At 41.6% G+C, this 7,484-nt stretch overlaps 1 protein-coding gene and 1 long non-coding RNA gene across 2 annotated transcripts in view; one reads left to right on the top strand and one right to left on the bottom strand.

Annotated features, from left to right (window-relative positions):
• Positions 1–760, top strand: part of LOC123034801 — a 4,287-nt gene extending 3,527 nt beyond the window's left edge. Inside the window, exon 2 of the long non-coding RNA XR_006416844.1 lies at positions 26–760. This is a non-coding gene — a long non-coding RNA (uncharacterized LOC123034801). The remainder of the gene's footprint in view (positions 1–25) is intronic.
• The window catches only part of ATP1A1 (ATPase Na+/K+ transporting subunit alpha 1), a 35,399-nt gene that overhangs the window by 27,143 nt on the left and 772 nt on the right, over positions 1–7,484 (bottom strand). The window lies entirely within an intron of this gene.

Raw genomic sequence — 7,484 nt, 5'->3', positions numbered from 1 at the left:
TAGAAAAACCCAAAGGCAAGCAAAGGTTCAAAGAGTTTGTTCCCCCCTCCCCATCTTCAGTTCTTCATAGGTCTTATTTGTCACTCCCACTCCCTGGTCATGACTAAGCATGAGATTAATTTTGCATCTTTAGGAGATAATGCAGTACGTTATGAACAAAAAGGGTTATTATGCAAGTTGGGGTGGGGGGAAGCAATGAAGATGTTTGCTGAGTGGATTGCTGGAAGCAGGGGGACACACAGTCCAGAAAGCATTCATTCCCATGAGGTTTAATAAAAGCAAAAGTGGCTAACTATGGTTGGGAGGGAGGGAGGACGAGTTGGTATTAGAAATCAACAAGTATCCATTGAAATTACCCAGATACCTGCCCAAGGGAAACATGGTCATCTATTAAATCTATTGATGTTTCTATTTATGATGAAATACATGTTTTAAGCACAAATGCCCCTTTCTAAGCATGTGAGACCAAACCAGTTAGGAATACTGTGGAAGTTCTAGTTCCCCACAGCAACTAGTAATTCCACTGAGAAAATTCAAGCCCCCAAATATTGAGGAATATACTTAGTCATGTTGATTTATAAAGCAAACCGGCATGTTCTGCCACATACACACACACACACACACACACACACACACACACACACAAAGTTCTTGAGTTCAGCAAAAAGTAAACAGAGTTAGCTACATAAAACATTATCCCAATAATTCATGCAATGCAAACAATACTAAAGTAAGCTCATCTATTCTAACAGTTTGGTTTTTTTAAAGCAAAATATTGTTTCAAAACCCAACATTCAGATAAGTAAGGTTACAATCCTACTCCACTCCTCTGAGTATAAGACGTACTGAACTCAGTGGGATTACTTCTGAACAGATTTGCAAGATTGTGCTGAAAATCTTGGTGTGCGAATATCATAAAAAGCAGTGAACTTAGAAAGGAAGAGCACTGAAGTGAAGAGTAATGAATATGTCTCATGCTAAGCTCTTTCGGCCTCAGTCCCTCATTTGTAACTCATACAGTTGGTGTAAGCATCATTAAGGGTCTCAGTAAAAATTACGGCTGCAATACTGCTTTCAGAAAGCACTCTCTCTCCCCCACACGCCCTGTTTTCGGGACTCTCCCTCCCTCCCCAAACATGCCAAGAGCTGCTTCTTATTTTGAGTCCTTGGACAACTAGCACTGCTTGTGCTTTATTCCAAACACAGGAGAAAGTTGAGGGAAGAAGTGCTGCTCTTTCAATCTGGACAAGATAAACCAGAGCACAGAAAACAAAGTCCCTGGAATCTGTTCTGCTATTATAGTGACATCATTAAAACAACTTCTCAAGGAGAGCGAGAGCTGCTACTGTTCTGCAGCTTCAGTAACAGATGCAGAACAACAATTACCTTTACAGACAAGACATGGGCAATGACCTCTTCCCCCACCAAGCCTGGAAAAAGATGCCACAGCCACAGATTATGCCATTTACCACCTGGCATAATCCTTATACCTGACAAGGCAAGCAGGATGCTGCTAATTATCTCCCAATCCACAAATATGGTTTAGGTACTAGAAAGGATAAATAAGGAGCACAGGAAGGAAAGGCTACTGTCAAGCTTCAAACTACTTATCTCTCAAGTCCACAAAACAGCCTGTATAAAACTATGGTCTCTCTGCTGGCTCCTTTGGCTTTCTGTTATGAGCACAATTCCAGGCACTAGTTTTGTACTGCAAAGCCCTTCACAACTTGAAATTCTCAGCGTAATACAGTTCAGTGATGGCACCATGACTACCATCTCAAAGGCTAACCATGTTTTGGTTGTCAGGGTTTAGCTTTCATGGCGCTTATGTCACTACAGTTGTGTTATGGTGTGGGTTACAACTTGTCTGTGAACAATCCAACAGATGCCTTCTCGGTCAAACCACACACAGTTATCAATTTTTGTGTTTGCCACACTAGGTTTAACCTTCCAGAACTGATGAAGATGATCTACCCCTTAACAATGGAAAAATTTCCGTGCAAGTACAATTGTGCTAGGGAAGTTTACTCACTATGGCTACTATCTGTCCCCTGTGCATATTTAGAATTAATGTTCAACTTCTGTATAGTAAGGCACACCACATCTTGCTTTAAGGTTCTGTTCTTACCTTCTTGGAAGATTTCTAGCCTGCTCCAGTTTGAATATATTTGTTCAAATGAGGTAGCATTGTAATAAGTAGCATTGTAAGTACGCTACAAGATGATAAATTCAAGGCTAAGCTTGTTGTTCACAATTGCTTTCTTTTCTTATTCCTTTACAGTACTGTCCTTGGTAGTATTTTCTAGCATGAAAATCTATTGGCATTAGGTTTTGCAGTGTAAATACAGGACTACTTCTGTGTTGTCAGCAAACTCACTCAGGGAATTCCAGAACTGGGACGGGAAAGCCAGGCATGCCGCAACAACTGCCTTCTCTCATGGGAAGGACTGGCTATTTTGACAATCATCTCTCCCTGTAAGCCTTTCATTCCTTATATGGGGCCAGAACATCCCTTCCCCTGAACCGGGGAATCCATTATTGCTGTTGGAATCCAAGCCAAGCTGCTATCTCTTTTCCAAGAACACAAAGGGCTTCCTCAAGAAGACACAGCCAGTTAACAGCTCTCTTCCCTAGCAGGGGATGTTTGAATGCATCTGGTGGACAGGACAATCCTGCCATGCATCTCTTCCACTGTGCTGCATACTCCTTCCCCTACAAAATATCAAGGGAACCACAGCTGTATATCATAGCCATCTCCCCCCCCCCCATTACCTGCTATCCCAAACACAAGCAAATTCACCAGCCAAGCCCATTAAATAACACTGGAATGGTAGCGGGTTTGAACACCCCCACACCACAAAATGAAGAAGACTGCTACCAACTGGGAAACTCACTGTGACAAGTTTAGTCTTGCCACTGAGAATGCAAGCATTCCACTGCCTCTGTTTCTTGAGCATCTTAAATATACACCCATTTTTGTGAACATTTGTGTCACTCATTTTCAGTTGAAGTTTTCACATGACAGGCTTCCAGAAATCCACTTATCAGGAACACTGTCTTTGAACAGGGCTGCACTCAGAAAAACACCTTAAGAGGCTCCTTTGTTTTCCCTAGTCATTTCATTCTGTTGAGTTTGGGAGTACAAACAAGCATTGCAAAAATCTCACAGCTTTTGCCTATTCAAGATCACCGCATGAGAAGAGATACTGGTTGGGTTTCTACATCATTAGAAGACATGGTGATTTCCTAGCCTTGTTAATCTGTTCCATTGTTTCTGAAAGGTACTTTTAGTTTCCCAAGACTATGGAGAGAATCAACAGTCTCATCTAAGGTTTCCACACTTCATCATGGCTTCTCCAATCATCAGGACCCAGGATATCAATTTTATTATTACTGGTATGGGAAGCCCCATCACAGAAGTGGCTGCCTAGCCTTTCATTCTCTACTACCTCAGCTCTCTAGCAGCACAAACATCATCACTTGCTTTATCCCTATTGGCTGAGCAATGCACCCATCTCCCAACCTACTTCTGGGAACATGAGAAGGGGGTAAGTGCACTGAAGGAAAAGGGGGGAATTGTTGCAGAACTGTCTATTATGGTTTAATTTAAAAATTCCGCTGGGGACTGGAGTGGCTAGGAAGTGTTGCAGCAAGTCAGGTATGCTTGGGAGGGGGAAGAGGGAGAAGCCGACTTAAAACTTTGGCAGAATGGGACTGCTGAGGCCCATAGGGAGCAAAAGTGTAAGGAGGGAGAATTTTCTTGCAAGGATGCATGGCATGCCTAATTTTCAGAATCCAAAATTAGGACTGTGGAGCAGCACGATTTCTAAAGTTCAGTATTGGAATGTGGAAACAATTTTGTGAGTTCGCTTTAATTGGAAATGTTAACTGAAGGATAGCTTCCATACTTACATAGTACACAGCACTAAAGAAATCATATACACTGAACTCCCTTTGTATCTCTGTATGCCAGAGATCTATAAAAATATTCCTGTTACCTGAAATGGTAAAAGTAATTACCCCCATCCTTTACATTCTAGCTTTCCCTTACTCTGGGATGTTCAAACGAGTTTTTAATATCAGATGATAAACATGAGAAATATTAAAAACCCTCCCAGAAATAAAAAGCTTTTTTTCTGACCCTATATGAGATATATGCAAGAAAGAATGAGACTAGTTTAATTTCTCAGAAGGAAGACATCAGTTTTGGTAGAGTGAAGGAGAAATGCACTTTCCTATGTAGTTTGAACAGTATAGGCCTTGTATAGCTGTTTATGAAATGCTTCTCCTTTGTACCAATTTTAGGAAAAAAGCTATTCTTAAAACACACACACACACACAAAAGTATCATGAGTTTTGGTAAAATTATTCACCGGTATCATACTCTGTTGCTACACAAGCCCAAATCTTTCAGTTTTAATGTGACACTCAGGTGTTGCTACTATCAAAAGCAGAATACTCTATTTTGTTTTGTTTTTTACAAAATGCCCTTAGCACAAAAGGTTTTCATTAGAAGTACTGGGTTGCTCATGTACACACACCCCAAGCACTGGAGATGGAATAGTCATTCTGGGAAGGAATGCATCTATCCCAGCTTCATGCAATTCCTAAAACTGAAAATGATACACTGAAGAAAAAAGGTTCTACAGGCACAATTCTGCAAGCCCAATTAGACTGGAAAAGCTCTATTGGTGTACTTCATTATAAACTGGTGTGAGCAGGTTATGCCTTGCAGCTACACTCAAACCACTAGTTACATAAGCACCAAATCCAAAGGGCAACAAAACCGGTTCAAGTAATTTTCCATTTTTCTAATGTTGAAATACGTTCACTGGAGTCACTGCATTCAACATGGTAAGGTTATTTTTTACATTTGAAATTCAAACTGACTCTCCTGAACATGAGACCCCTCTGCGGTATGCTTGACAAAGCCAGTGCTAAGAAGAATTCCCAGACTGCAGAATCTCCACTTTGTTTGTTTTACTATAGCTAAGCAATAACAGACAGTATTCAATCAAAGCTCTTATGCTTTGCTGCAATTCAGGTTACAACTCTGTGACTGTAAATGGCAATGAATGAACAAAGTCCTAGTTATTACTGGTAAAAGCTAGTTCAAACTGATGTTCACCACTCAGTCTACCTAGTTTTTCCTGGGAAACCACTAGCTGCTCATATACACCCAGAATTGTGAAGTGAGCTATATATAGGACAGTGTATGAATATGCTAACAAATGCAGGTCTACACTGAAATTTTCCATCTATTTATTCTCAGATAGCTTGCTAGAAGCAACTAACCTAGTGCCATCAGGCCTGCCCTCCTGGACTGCAAAATATTTCAAGACAGCATGACCACTTGGGCTACACAACAAAACAACTGCAGGCCTAAGCAAACTTAGGAGGCAGTAAATCTCCATTTAAATGTGTTTCAGACTTGATTGGAAAGGGCAAGAGGACTGGAACGCCAAGCAAACACTACATGTCGTAGATTCCCTGCTGCTATGAGCAGCAGTTATATGAAGGGCAACCAAAAATCTCCCCCCCCTCAAGCAGCTTAGCTTTAAAATCAAGTGATGTGGTCATGGTTTACATTTGTCAAACTAAAAAGGAAAATACTTAGGACAGACTTAATTTCATGAGAATGGAAGCTGCCTAATGCTGGTATAATCAGAAAGCTTACTGAAAACTATGCAAAGTATTGCATCAAGCTGCAGGATTCGCTGGATAACTAAGTTTCCTCAATGAGGCAACAGTCTCTCCTCTTTCCACCTGTCCTGCTTAATAAACAACAATAATAAGCAATCATCAAGCAGAACTTGGGCCCAGGGCCCTGTAGGGAAAATGTTGAAGAAAACTGCTCTAATTGCTTGCTTCCTTGGACTAATCATCATTCTTAGCTTAACTGCATAGTTTATTATTTTATTACAAAAGCTAAATGGGAGAGAACAACTATGTACCACATTGAGTTGCTTAAAAGAAAAGCAAAATAGTGTATACTCTGAAGTGTTCAGACATGAATAGGCAAAGGCTCTTCACTTCTAGTTTAAAACAATTTCTCCTAAGGCATGAACTCCCCAGAAATCGCCCAGATTTCAGCAAGTTTTCCCTAGACCAAACAGCAATACTCCCCTTGGAAGTTTTAAGTGGTCAAAGAGAGCCCAGCACAGAACTGATGTGCTGGTGGAACAGAAGGCAACAAGCAGTGCCTCCAGCAACTTGCACATTCAACCTAAAGCCACTAATGACTGGTCCCTGTGGATGAGAGCTGTTACCTAATACTGAAAAGCAAACAAATCCAACCCCACAGAGAGCCAGTGCGATGTAGTGGTTAAGAGTGCAAGCCCAGCTCTCATGAGCTCACTGGGTGACTTTGGGCCAGTCACAGACTCTCAGCCCAGCCTGCCTCACAGGGATAAGATTGAGAATTATGTAAGCTGCCTTGACTTCCTTGGAAGGTAAAAAGGTGGGGTAATAAATAACAAATAAAATATTCATTTCAGGATTTTTAACTCAGCCTTGCATTCAGTTCTGTCTATATGGTTTGAACTCTAAGCCTATTTAGAAAGAACCACGTCCAGATTGCAGGAAAGCATGGAGTAATATTTCCAAATCAGCCCTCATATCATTTTCACTAAGAAAGGGGTGGGCAATTTAAGACCCTCAAGATATGTTGGCCTATTACTCCCAGCCAGCATAGCTAAATGGTGAAAGATGTTGGAAGTTGTGGTTCCCCAGAAGCTTTGGCCTAAAGTTGCCCATCCCTGCCCTAAAGGCAATGAAAGAAGCATGCATGGAAATAAGTGACCTTTATTCATTCACTTCAGGGAAGTTTCCCATCTAAAGGTGCGTCATCATGCATCTGTGTGCAACAGTGAACAATGGAAATTAAAGGATTTTATGCTGCAGTATAGAGAAAGTTAACCCATGGGCCAGTAAAGTAAGTCTATATGTCCCAGTAAGAATCCTGCAGTTTATGGCACTAGTGCAGGCCGTTTTCTTGAGATGACCAAACAGAACTAATTCGCACATTAGGCAAATTAAGGGGGGAAACCTTATGTTTCTAAGATGGTAGTTTTAATTTGTACCACTAAAAACTGGTGTGGAGCAGGCACATCTTGTGGTAAGGCAGCCTTTCCCCAATCTGACACCCTCCAGAAGTTGTGCACTATTTGCAGCGCCCCTCATTATTGGCCACGTTGCTGTGGCTGGTGAGAGTTGAGGCCTGAAGCTTCTGGAGGACAGAAGGCTGGGGAAGGTTAGGGCTACGTCTAAGCCTTCGCTTACTTTTTAACGTAGGATGACTTCCAAAAAGTGATCCCCACCTCCGTTTGCCAAAATACTCCCGAGAATTCCCCCAGCAATTCTATTGTCTAGATTGGATTTGGCAACTGCGAGCTAACACTCCACTAAATCACACGCTCGTGGGCATTCAGAGTGAAACGCCGCCGAGCGGCGATGTACCAGAGCAGGATTTCCCGTCATCGCCG

This window comes from Varanus komodoensis, unplaced genomic scaffold (assembly GCF_004798865.1).
Source record: "Varanus komodoensis strain SLA01 unplaced genomic scaffold, ASM479886v1 scaffold72, whole genome shotgun sequence".
Lineage (NCBI taxonomy): Eukaryota > Metazoa > Chordata > Lepidosauria > Squamata > Varanidae > Varanus > Varanus komodoensis.
Note: the sequence above shows the minus strand (reverse complement) of the source record. Positions and strands in the feature narration are given on the sequence as shown.